At 43.2% G+C, this 13,875-nt stretch overlaps 1 pseudogene; it reads left to right on the top strand.

Moving 5' to 3' along the window:
- The first annotated feature begins 10,230 nt into the window (after window positions 1–10,230).
- Window positions 10,231–13,875, top strand: LOC123038887 (uncharacterized; annotated as a pseudogene).

Here is a 13,875-nt window from a genome sequence, read left to right as displayed (position 1 = left end):
TACATCCATAGTGGAAGTGTGTGGGGGTAGAACATAGGCTTCACCGGAGCGAACCAGTTTTTCTTTGCGAGATCGGTAAATCTCATTGTGTTTTTGTTTAGTTTCTGGAGCTACAAGTAAATGTGCAAAGGGTGGGGCTTCCAGCAGTGTAGGGAGACATGTGCACTTCTGCATGATCCAAAAAAGGTCATGGAGGAGGAGATTCTGAAACAGGATGTGCAGAGAAGAAGTTTGGGCAGCGCTACTCTGTGAACCTGCTGGACGGCAAGAAACAAACCTCGCATGGAGGAACGAGCAATAAACATTGAACAGATTACTTGGCAAATCAAACGGGCAGCATGGGAATACAAGGAGTTTTTTGCTGCAAAGGAAACGACACCTAAAAATGCTCTTCATGTGTCGGAAACCCCAGCTGCGGGTATAATCAAAATTATGTTCTGATGGTGGCTGAGGCTTCGTCCTTCATGACACGGAGGGAGATGTTGTTGGGTCTGGAGCTGGCCGTATTGACCATGCACAAGATGACTACAAAGTGAAGCGGATGCATGCATCCATGCGATGGAGAGAGCCCAGGAATAGGGTATTAGCCGTGTCATTGTGGAAACTGACGCTGCACAATTGGTTTGCGGCCATTAACAACTCGGATTCTGACCTTGGCTCAAATGGTGTGTTATTTCGAGAGATAAAAGCTTTAGCTTTCCTGAACTTTAGTTCTTTTCATATTTCTCATTGCCCACGGGCTTGTATTTAGGTGGCAGAAGCTCTTGCGCTGTTTGGGTCGAAGATGGTTCACGGACCTCAAGCCGTATGGCCGGGGATGTTCCTACTTTTGCCCAGTCTTTGGTTACCGGCGATATTGCTCGGCACCTTGGTTAATGGTATGGATATATCAAAATAATAATAATTAGCCCAGCCTTCTGCTGATAAAACAGAGCATGCACACACCTGGTGGCCCCCCTCCGTTTCAGGGGCCCCGATGGCCACACCCTTCCCCCTTTCAGGTCAGTGCTTAAAATCAAGAAGATATGGGTCTTATATCTGGACTCAGAATCGCAAAACGTAAAATACGGCAGTTAGTTTCAATTTGTTGATGGACTCATTGAAAAGGTCATGTCAGGCAAGGAGATCATGGAAGCATCTAGGGCGCCTAATGTATTTGACATGCCCGGTTCGCCGTACCTGCGTTTTGACCGCAAATATTCTGGGGTCTGGCAGGCCCTGATGGAGTGTGTTCTCCGTGCTAATGAGCTATGGTACGCGGTCGATCCAGGTGGTGACACGTTCAAGAAGGGCGGTGTGGAGAATCGCAAGGATCGGCAAGTAGCGACAACGCTTTATTCGGTGATGCCGATGGATGTCCTCCAACACCTGATCGCCAAAGTGGTGGCAAAGGAGGCATGTGATACGTTGAAGCTCTTGTTCGAGCGGCCCACCCATGTGAAACAAGCTAATCTCTAAGGTACTATGAGATTTTGGTCATGGGCGAGGATGAGTATGTGGATGCGTTCACTTCACGTGTAGTTATTCTCGCCAATTACATATGTGCGCTTGGAGAGGACGCCATAGATTCCTCGGTTGTCCATTGGTTCTTGCACGCGTCCCCTTGCCAATATCTGTAAATTGTCACGGCGATTGAGCATTGCCTCTAGGGACGGATCCAGCAGGGGGTGAGTTGGGGCCATGACTCCCTCTATTGTGTAACGAATTCTTAAACTATCCCTCGGTAGTATGTGGACTTATGAATTTGACCACTAAATTCTTATGTATGGCCTCCCTCAATGCTTTAGATGTTTCACTGGCCCGCCTCAAATAAAATTACTAGCTCCGTCCCTGGGTAAATCGATCTCTCAAGCCTTTTCTGTAGATGATCTCACTGAACGGTACAAGGCTCACGACGAGCGTATGCATTACAATTTCAGGGACGGGAGGAACGATGAGCGTAACAGAGGCCTCCAGATGTACTCCGCCACTGTGTTTGGATCCATATGCGATTTTGGCAAAACTGGAGCAATTCGAGGAGAACGGGAGTGGAGCCGGCATGGTCTGTCAACATGTATGGTGCCAGATTCCACAGCGGTTTCACCTGTGGCTTTGTTCTTCTCTGCGCCTCTCAGCTAGATGACACAAAGTGGTCACCCCATTGGGTCCTTGAGAAGCAAACCCATCACAAGAATGAAACCCGATGCTTCCCAATCTCAGCATATCTCTCGTGTTCCAATGTGCACGATGCTAGTTCCATGCATAGTATGCTAGTGCATATCTCACTTGCTTTAAATAAGAGCAGGTGTTTGTTTCCTCCAATATTTGTTTGGGCCCTTTATAAGAGGAGAGACATGTCTTTGTTCAAATCATCATATCTTAGATAAGAAGATTCATGTGTTTGATTCGACATAGCAGATCAATTAAAGTTGATTTGTTTTCAATGCAATGTTTTTAGGTTGGTGTAGGAAATAACCAAATTATATTTTTTTTGCAAGAACCAGCGACTCATGTTATTTCACATTCGGGACTTGCAAAACAAATACGTACATCCATAGTGGAAGTGGTGGGGTAGAACATAGCCTTCACTGGAGCGAACCAGTTTTTCTTTGTGAGAACCGATAAATCACATACTATTTTCTTTAGTTTGTGGAGTTACAAGTAAATGTGTAGAGCCATTGTATATGTACTAGAGACGATGCACGTTTTCTAAAATATGTGCATTTAAAACTGAAAATTAACAGCTATATCTGAGAACTAATGCTTCAAATGATCATTTGGAATCTCCCGCACACACAAAAAATGACCGTTTTTTTTTTGTTTTTCAAAAGCAAGGATAACCCCCAGCCCCAGCCAAAAAGAAAACTAATCAACTGGAATCTTGTCTTCAATATCTTGCTCTAATGGAAGAGCAGAATATTGCAATAAGCTCCAAGGTATACCACCTGCTATTTGTTTGTCCTTATGCTTGGGTAAATTATAGTTTGGATTTTCTGAACTCTTTGCTGGTTTGTCATTTTAAATTGGAAAATAGTTCCCCAGGATCCTGTTATTGTAAATCACCTCTTTATCTGAATTTTTGATCTCTTAGATTGTTGTATTCATTCAAAAACGATACAGAAAAATGTATCTTATCAGGGTATTATACTTCTTGTCATTCACTTTTTACTAGTTTTCTGAAATATGAACTTCGATGGTATGTCATTTTTGTTTGTTTGACTTGTAATCTTGATGAATCCTTCAATTTTCATATGCCATATTGTATCTGCTTCAGGCCATCAAAATAGCTCTTCCAGAGAAGGATAGGACATTTAGGTGCAGATGGCATAGATTTTGTGGATGTTCTTGCTAATGAGGACTACGTAGAAATGAAAGATCTATTAAGCTCAGATGGCTCTGCATTGACTTCCGTATTTTCAACTAGACGATCCGAAGAGTACATTTTTCTGCCAGAAAATTTCTGATCTATTCATCATGTCATGGTAGTACAAAGAACAAAGATATTATAAAAAGTACATCCATGTCCATAGACCACCTAGCGATGACTACAAGGACTATAGCGAGCCGAAGGTGCACCGCCATCATCATCCCTCACTCACCAGAGCTAGGCCAAACTTGTTGCAGTAAAAAGTTGGGAAGTCGTCGTGCTAAGGCCCCACAGGACCAGCACCAGAACAACAAGCGTTGAAGATAAAGAGAAGTATAGATAAAAAGGATTCAATTTGTAGGCACGCGAACGAAGACTAGAACCAAGCAGTTCTACAGAAGACCAGCACCAACCGAATCCTACGAAACCCATCAGAGACACACCTCTACACGCTCTCCAATGACACTAGATGTATCACTTTGACTTTGATGCATTATTGAGAGAACTTTTGAATAACCAAGACACAACTAGAAAAATACATCAAGACTGCAAGCATAACATAGTTGGACCTACAAAGTCTGATCGCGTAGTTATCCCTCCACCAGAACAAGGTAAGATGACATTTGTCTCACTTATTTTGAATTTAAGAGATGACTTTAGATCTTTCTGCAGTCTGTTCCCAAAACTCTGCTAGTGTAGCCATACTCTTTTGGAAACCTAGAACAGTGAAACTTTTCACTATGGCATATTTCTCCAAGGAGGGCTAGGGTTGATTTTTCAATGGTATTAATTATTTAGATTATAACAGTAATATGTAACTGGATGCTCGTTAACTCTAGTTTAGACAATCCCAGTGCTATAGATAAGACCCCCTGTGTTTTTTTCCTGTCTGTACAATAGTTTGCTTATAAGTGAAGTTTATGCGTCTGTACTTACAGGGTTAGTTCACAAGCATGATAATGGTGCCATGGTGGTTGGGATTTCACTGGAAAAAGGCGGCATCAGATTCTGAAAGAGATCAACATTCAAATGAGCAGTGTCTGGATCACCATCCTTCTGCGCCTTCTTGTTCTGTGACAAGATGTTGAAGGGAGCGATGTCGGTGACCCGACAGTGGTTGAGGTAGTCGGCTCTTCTCCGCCGTGTCCGCGGGTTTGCCATGGTTGGTTTGTTGCTATTAATTCAAAACTACGGAGGCAGGTCCCGGTAGCGTACAATGACAGGCAGCAAGTGGTGTGTTTGGTGATCTTCAGCGGCGGCAACCGTGCCTAGTTCTCAGAGTAGGAGCTGCGTTGTTCGGTCAAAGGTGGCTGAGCTTGGGCGCGGATCTTCATACAGGTCCACATAGTCTCTTCGGTGTGGGTTGAGTCGATGATCATCTACGGCGAAGTCGGAGTCGTTTGCTCAGAGTTTAGGGATGACGATGAAACCTCTAGGGAAGTGTGATGAGGATGATGCCTGCATGCTGTCTCGGCGATGCCCTCTTTGAAGTGGTGTACGTGAGTATCTTCATGTGTGCCGCTCAGTGGTTGTGATTGTTTTTCGCCTAGTTTTTCAGAATCAAATGGGAAATCTGGTTTTCGCTCGGTTTTCCCTAATTAAACGAGCAACTCTTTGCTTCTTAATGAATGTAGGAATCCTGCCATTTTGAAAATAATATAAAAAACGTATTAATCGTCCAAAAGGAGGGGACCAGAATAGAAATGAGAATTGTGCATCCTCAAATAGCTGAATAAAAATAGGCAGGTTCACATTCAAGAACTGCTTTGCTTATCTAACTTCAAAATGTCACCTCTAAGTCAAACCATAGCACAACTATTAATATTTAACTAGTATGTTGATACATGTTGTTTATTAGAGATATACATGACTACAATTTTGCATGGAAGTAATTAGAAAATCTCCCCCAAAAAAACACAAGATCATTACACCGGTCACTGTAACTTTTTGTTCATATTAGTGGTGAGAAGTTTGAAAATTAAAAACACATGGCCTGTTTGCATCATGCATGATCGCTTGCATCCCATCCTGCAAAAAAAAATTATGTATCTACTACCTCCACTCTTTTTACTCTGCATATTAGATTTGTCTGAAGTCAAACTCTACAAAGTTTGACCAAATTGATACAAATAACTATTACCATTCACAATACAATAAGATCATTAGATCCACACCCCGCAAAAAAAAACATCATTACATCCACCATAAAATATAATTTCATATTATATTTATAAGGTATTGTAGATGTTGATATTTTCTAATATAAGTTTGGTCTAAACTTTTTAAAATTTGACTTGAGACAAATATAATGCGTGAAGTAAAACAAAAGGGAAGGAGTATTTAATATGTATACACGGCCACAAGAAATGCCATGGTTCAAGAGTAAAAACTGGCAGTTAACGCACCATCCAAAAATTGGTAGCTATAAAGATCTGAAAAGATGGAAATGAAATTATGAGGACCTTTCAGTAAAAATAGTAGTATATGTGAGGGGCTGAAAAGATGGTGCGTGAAATCCTACAGTTTCAGATTTTAAAATATGTAAATGAGAACTATGAGGACCTTTATGAAAAATCAATACAACTTGTGAGGGGTAGGTAAAATAAAAGTGTCACTAGCGTGCCATCCTGATGAATGCATGCAGCGGACATGCTATATTTTCTCTATGTAATTCCAATTTACGGGGTGTCCCCAAAGGGACAAGCCAGCTAGCAGCGCACGGGTTATAAGCTGGTCCTGCTCTACCTCGCTAGCCGATGCAGGACTAAACGGACGGGCGAGTTCGAACTTGCGCTCGCGCTCGCCCGTCAGTGCCTGCAACCAAAAAAAGAAAAAAGAAAACCAAATACGTACCGTATATGGTGAAGTCGTTTTGTTTTATCAACCCGCATGGGATATTGTTTTTATTTGCATGTACTACACGCAAAGACCCATGCCATGTACTCCCTTCATTCCTAATTAAAAGTCTTTTTAGAGATTTCATTATGGACTAGATACGGATCAAAATGAGTGAATCTAAAATATGTCCATATACATCCTGTAGTTTATAGTGAAATCTCTAAAAAAAATTACATTTAGAAATGGAGGGAGTAGCTCAGTCTACACAAAACCATGCTCTATGGAGGTTGGCCTCCAGCAGTGTAGGGAGACGTGTGCACTTCTGCATGATCCAGAAAAGGTCACGGAGGAAATCCGGGGAGAAGTTTTGGCATCGCTACTGTGTGGACCTGGTGGTCGGCAATAAAGAAACTTCGCATGGAGGAACGAGCAATAAAGATTGAATAGATTGCTTGGCAAATCAAGCGGGCAGCATGGAAATACCAGTAGTTTTTTGCTGCAAACGAAACAACGCCTAAAAATGCGGTTCATATGTGGGAAAAACCAGCAGCCCGTATAATCAAAATTAACTCTGGCATGTGTTTTAACTTTTAAACCTGAATCTTCTGATGGTGACGCAGAGGGAGATGTTGTGGGATCTGCAGTTGGCCGTATTGACCATGCACAAGATGCACTCAAACTGAAGCGGAGGCATGCATCCATGCGACGGAGAGAGCCCAGGAATGGGGTATTAGCCTTGTCATTGTGGAAACTGACGCTGCCCAATTGGCTGCTGCCATCAACAACTCTGATTCTGATCTTGTCTCAAATGGTGTGTTATTTCGAGACATAAAAGCTTTTTCTTTACTGAACTTTAGTTCTTTTCATATTTCTCATTGCCCACGGGTTTGTAATCAGGTGGCAGACACTATTGTGCCGTTTGGGTCGAAGATGGTTCATGAACCTCAAGGCGTATGGCCGGCTGATGTTCCTACTTTTGCCCGGTGTTTGGTTGCCGCCCATATTGCTTGGCACCTTGGTTAATGGTATGAGAATTTTAAAAAATAATAATAATAAATTAGCCCAACCTTGTGCTGATAAAACAGAGCACGCACAGATCTGGCGGCCCCCCTCCATTGAGGGGCCCGAGATGGCCGCCCCCTTCCCCCATTCAGGGCCATGCATGAAATCAAAAAGATATGTGTCCTATATGTGGACTCCAAATCGCAAATCGGTGAATACGACAATTAGTTTCAATGAGTCGACGGACTCATTGAAAAGGTAATGTCAGACAAGGAGAACATGGAAGCATCCAGGGCGGCTAATGTATTTGACATGGCCGGTCACCGTTCGTGCATTTTGATAGCGAGAATTTTGGGGTCTAGCAGGCCCTAATGGAGTGTGTTTTCTGTGCTAACGAGCTATGTGACGCGATCCATCCAAGTGGCGACACGTTCAAAAAGATTGGTGTGGAGAACTACAAGGACTGGGAAGCTGCGACAATGCTTTATTCGGTGATGCCGATGGATGTCCTCCAGCACCTAATCGCCAAAGTGACGGCGAATGAGTCGTGGGATATGTTGAAGCTCTTGCTCGAGCGGCCCACTCGCGTGAAGCAAGCCAATCTCGAAACTCTTCTAAGGTACTATCAGACCTTGGTCATGGGCGAGGATGAGTCTGTGGATGCGTTCACTTCACACGTAGTAACTCTCATCAATCGCACATGTGCGCTTGGAAATAACCCCATGGATTCCTTGGTTGTCCATCGGTTCTTGCGCACTGCCCCTTGTTAACATCTATAAATTGTCACGGTGATTGAGCAGTGCGTCTAGGGACGAAGCCAGCAAGGGGCGTGCTGGGGCCATGGCTACTGCATGATGTAAGAAATTCGTAAACTATCCGTAAGTAGTGTGTGAACTTCTGAAGACCACTAAATTCTGATGTATGGCCTCCATCAATGCTTTAGATGTTTCACTGGCTACCTCAAATAAAATTACTAGCTCTTTCCCTGGGTGCATCGATCTCTCTGCCCTCCCTGTCGATGATCTCATTGGATTGGATTCTACAAGGCTCACAATGAGCATATGCGTTACTGTTTCAGGGACAGGAGGAACGATGAGCATAACTGAGGCCTCCATATGTGTTCTGCTGCTGTGTTTGGATCCAGATGCGATTTAAACTCAATTAGAGTGGTACCAGCATGGTCTGCCAACGTGTGTGGAGCCAGATTCCACGTGGTCTGTCAACGTGTATGGTGCCAGATTCCAAAGCGGCTTCACTTGTGACTCTGTTCTTCTCTGCGCCTCTCAGCTAGATATCACAAAGTGGTGACCCCATTTGGTGCCTGAGAAGCAAGCCCAGCACAAGAATGAAACCCGATGCTTCCCAATCATAACATATCTCTCATGTTTCAATGTGCACGAAGCAGACCATCCCTCCGGTCCTCAATAGTTTGCGTTTAAGATTTTTCAGTTTTTCCCTGAATGCTCTGCGCCATCCACTTTTTCAGCAACTGTTTCCCAGTTTACCCTTACTTCCATAGCTGTGCATGCAGCCCGGGAGTGATGACAGACCAAACGCATGCATGCAGCATGCATAGAGGAGGCAGGGGAAGCGCGCTTGCGGAGAATCCGAGAAGACTCACGCAGGAATCAAGGAAAAGGAACCGATGACACCATGCGTATTAATAGCCATACATTTCTCTAGGTCCTTGCATGCAGGGGTAAAATTGTCCAAAATAATGCACGTGATGGTCTGCTTGGTATGCGTGCACTGAGTTATACGCAAACTAAAAAAGAACGCAGGGAGTACATATCTCACTTGCTCTTAAATAAGAGCAGGTGTGTGTTTCCTCCAATATTTCTTTGGGCCCTTTATAAGAGGAGAGACATGTCCTCATTCAAATCATGGGCTCTTAAATAAGAAGATTCATGTATTTCATTCGACATAGCAGATCAACTATGGTTGATGTGTTTTCAATGCCACATTGTTAGGTTGGTGTAGGAAATAACCCCAGTAGGATTTTTTTTTATTTTGAGAACCAACAATTTGTGTTACTTTACATCGCCGAGTTGCAAACAAATACGTACTATACATCCATAGTGGAAGTGTGTGGGGGTAGAACATAGGCTTCACCGGAGCGAACCAGTTTTTCTTTGCGAGATCGGTAAATCTCATTCTGTTTTTGTTTAGTTTCTGGAGCTACAAGTAAATGTGCAAAGGGTGGGGCTTCCAGCAGTGTAGGGAGACATGTGCACTTTTGCATGATCCAAAAAAGGTCATGGAGGAGGAGATTCGGAAACAGGATGTGCAGAGAAGAAGTTTGGGCAGCGCTACTCTGTGAACCTGCTGGACGGCAAGAAACAAACCTCGCATGGAGGAACGAGCAATAAACATTGAACAGATTACTTGGCAAATCAAACGGGCAGCATGGGAATACAAGGAGTTTTTTGCTGCAAAGGAAACGACACCTAAAAATGCTCTTCATGTGTCGGAAACCCCAGCTGCGGGTATAATCAAAATTATGTTCTGATGGTGGCTGAGGCTTCGTCCTTCATGACACGGAGGGAGATGTTGTTGGGTCTGGAGCTGGCCGTATTGACCATGCACAAGATGACTACAAAGTGAAGCGGATGCATGCATCCATGCGATGGAGAGAGCCCAGGAATAGGGTATTAGCCGTGTCATTGTGGAAACTGACGCTGCACAATTGGTTTGCGGCCATTAACAACTCGGATTCTGACCTTGGCTCAAATGGTGTGTTATTTCGAGAGATAAAAGCTTTAGCTTTCCTGAACTTTAGTTCTTTTCATATTTCTCATTGCCCACGGGCTTGTATTTAGGTGGCAGAAGCTCTTGCGCTGTTTGGGTCGAAGATGGTTCACGGACCTCAAGCCGTATGGCCGGGGATGTTCCTACTTTTGCCCACTCTTTGGTTACCGGCGATATTGCTCGGCACCTTGGTTAATGGTATGGATATATCAAAATAATAATAATTAGCCCAGCCTTCTACTGATAAAACAGAGCATGCACACACCTGGTGGCCCCCCTCCGTTTCAGGGGCCCCGATGGCCACACCCTTCCCCCTTTCAGGTCAGTGCTTAAAATCAAGAAGATATGGGTCTTATATCTGGACTCAGAATCGCAAAACGTAAAATACGGCGGTTAGTTTCAATTTGTTGATGGACTCATTGAAAAGGTCATGTCAGGCAAGGAGATCATGGAAGCATCTAGGGTGCCTAATGTATTTGACATGCCTGGTTCGCCGTACCTGCGTTTTGACCGCAAATATTCTGGGGTCTGGCAGGCCCTGATGGAGTGTGTTCTCCGTGCTAATGAGCTATGGTACGCGGTCGATCCAGGTGGTGACACGTTCAAGAAGGGCGGTGTGGAGAATCGCAAGGATCGGCAAGTAGCGACAACGCTTTATTCGGTGATGCCGATGGATGTCCTCCAACACCTGATCGCCAAAGTGGTGGCAAAGGAGGCATGTGATACGTTGAAGCTCTTGTTCGAGCGGCCCACCCATGTGAAACAAGCTAATCTCTAAGGTACTATGAGATTTTGGTCATGGGCGAGGATGAGTATGTGGATGCGTTCACTTCACGTGTAGTTATTCTCGCCAATTACATATGTGCGCTTGGAGAGGACGCCATAGATTCCTCGGTTGTCCATTGGTTCTTGCACGCGTCCCCTTGCCAATATCTGTAAATTGTCACGGCGATTGAGCATTGCCTCTAGGGACGGATCCAGCAGGGGGTGAGTTGGGGCCATGACTCCCTCTATTGTGTAACAAATTCTTAAACTATCCCTCGGTAGTATGTGGACTTATGAATTTGACCACTAAATTCTTATGTATGGCCTCCCTCAATGCTTTAGATGTTTCATTGGCCCGCCTCAAATAAAATTACTAGCTCCGTCCCTGGGTAAATCGATCTCTCAAGCCTTTTCTGTAGATGATCTCACTGAACGGTACAAGGCTCACGACGAGCGTATGCATTACAATTTCAGGGACGGGAGGAACGATGAGCGTAACAGAGGCCTCCAGATGTACTCCGCCACTGTGTTCGGATCCATATGCGATTTTGGCAAAGCTGGAGCAATTCGAGGAGAACGGGAGTGGAGCCGGCATGGTCTGTCAACATGTATGGTGCCAGATTCCACAGCGGTTTCACCTGTGGCTCTGTTCTTCTCTGCGCCTCTCAGCTAGATGACACAAAGTGGTCACCCCATTGGGTCCTTGAGAAGCAAACCCATCACAAGAATGAAACCCGATGCTTCCCAATCTCAGCATATCTCTCGTGTTCCAATGTGCACGATGCTAGTTCCATGCATAGTATGCTAGTGCATATCTCACTTGCTTTAAATAAGAGCAGGTGTTTGTTTCCTCCAATATTTGTTTGGGCCCTTTATAGAGGAGAGACATGTCTTTGTTCAAATCATCATATCTTAGATAAGAAGATTCATGTGTTTGATTCGACATAGCAGATCAATTAAAGTTGATTTGTTTTCAATGCAATGTTTTTAGGTTGGTGTAGGAAATAACCAAATTAGATTTTTTTTTGCAAGAACCAGCGACTCATGTTATTTCACATTCGGGACTTGCAAAACAAATACGTACATCCATAGTGGAAGTGGTGGGGTAGAACATAGCCTTCACTGGAGCGAACCAGTTTTTCTTTGTGAGAACCGATAAATCACATACTATTTTCTTTAGTTTGTGGAGTTACAAGTAAATGTGTAGAGCCATTGTATATGTACTAGAGACGATGCACGTTTTCTAAAATATGTGAATTTAAAACTGAAAATTAACAGCTATATCTGAGAACTAATGCTTCAAATGATCATTTGGAATCTCCCGCACACACAAAAAATGACCGTTTTTTTTTGTTTTTCAAAAGCAAGGATAACCCCCAGCCCCAGCCAAAAAGAAAACTAATCAACTGGAATCTTGTCTTCAATATCTTGCTCTAATGGAAGAGCAGAATATTGCAATAAGCTCCAAGGTATACCACCTGCTATTTGTTTGTCCTTATGCTTGGGTAAATTATAGTTTGGATTTTCTGAACTCTTTGCTGGTTTGTCATTTTAAATTGGAAAATAGTTCCCCAGGATCCTGTTATTGTAAATCACCTCTTTATCTGAATTTTTGATCTCTTAGATTGTTGTATTCATTCAAAAATGATACAGAAAAATGTATCTTATCAGGGTATTATACTTCTTGTCATTCACTTTTTACTAGTTTTCTGAAATATGAACTTCGATGGTATGTCATTTTTGTTTGTTTGACTTGTAATCTTGATGAATCCTTCAATTTTCATATGCCATATTGTATCTGCTTCAGGCCATCAAAATAGCTCTTCCAGAGAAGGATAGGACATTTAGGTGCAGATGGCATAGATTTTGTGGATGTTCTTGCTAATGAGGACTACGTAGAAATGAAAGATCTATTAAGCTCAGATGGCTCTGCATTGACTTCCGTATTTTCAACTAGACGATCCGAAGAGTACATTTTTCTGCCAGAAAATTTCTGATCTATTCATCATGTCATGGTAGTACAAAGAACAAAGATATTATAAAAAGTACATCCATGTCCATAGACCACCTAGCGATGACTACAAGGACTATAGCGAGCCGAAGGTGCACCGCCATCATCATCCCTCACTCACCAGAGCTAGGCCAAACTTGTTGCAGTAAAAAGTTGGGAAGTCGTCGTGCTAAGGCCCCACAGGACCAGCACCAGAACAACAAGCGTTGAAGATAAAGAGAAGTATAGATAAAAAGGATTCAATTTGTAGGCACACGAACGAAGACTAGAACCAAGCGGTTCTACAGAAGACCAGCACCAACCGAATCCTACGAAACCCATCAGAGACACACCTCTACACGCTCTCCAGTGACACTAGATGTATCACTTTGACTTTGATGCATTATTGAGAGAACTTTTGAATAACCAAGACACAACTAGAAAAATACATCAAGACTGCAAGCATAACATAGTTGGACCTACAAAGTCTGATCGCGTAGTTATCCCTCCACCAGAACAAGGTAAGATGACATTTGTCTCACTTATTTTGAATTTAAGAGATGACTTCAGATCTTTCTGCAGTCTTTTCCCAAAACTCTGCTAGTGTAGCCATACTCTTTTGGAAACCTAGAACAGTGAAACTTTTCACTATGGCATATTTCTCCAAGGAGGGCTAGGGTTGATTTTTCAATGGTATTAATTATTTAGATTATAACAGTAATATGTAACTGGATGCTCGTTAACTCTAGTTTAGACAATCCCAGTGCTATAGATAAGACCCCCTGTGTTTTTTTCCTGTCTGTACAATAGTTTGCTTATAAGTGAAGTTTATGCGTCTGTACTTACAGGGTTAGTTCACAAGCATGATAATGGTGCCATGGTGGTTGGGATTTCACTGGAAAAAGGCAGCATCAGATTCTGAAAGAGATCAACATTCAAATGAGCAGTGTCTGGATCACCATCCTTCTGCGCCTTCTTGTTCTCAAAACAGCTAGAACAAAGTCATTCAAACAGTTCCAGTAGCTCGCGTGGAAGCACCACGATGTCTCTCGAGGGAAGTCGATCTTTTGGTAAACTTCGAAAGATGGGGAAGAAGTATGCTGCTTCGGACCATTCCAGTCCCTTGCATAGCATTTCGTCTATTCTGTACAGGATGGGACATAGGCATGTCAACTTTTCCTCTTGA

This window comes from Triticum aestivum, chromosome 2B (genome assembly GCF_018294505.1).
Source record: "Triticum aestivum cultivar Chinese Spring chromosome 2B, IWGSC CS RefSeq v2.1, whole genome shotgun sequence".
Classification (NCBI taxonomy): domain Eukaryota; kingdom Viridiplantae; phylum Streptophyta; class Magnoliopsida; order Poales; family Poaceae; genus Triticum; species Triticum aestivum.
The sequence above is the reverse complement of the archived record's forward strand: the minus strand, read 5'-3'. Positions and strand labels throughout refer to the sequence as shown.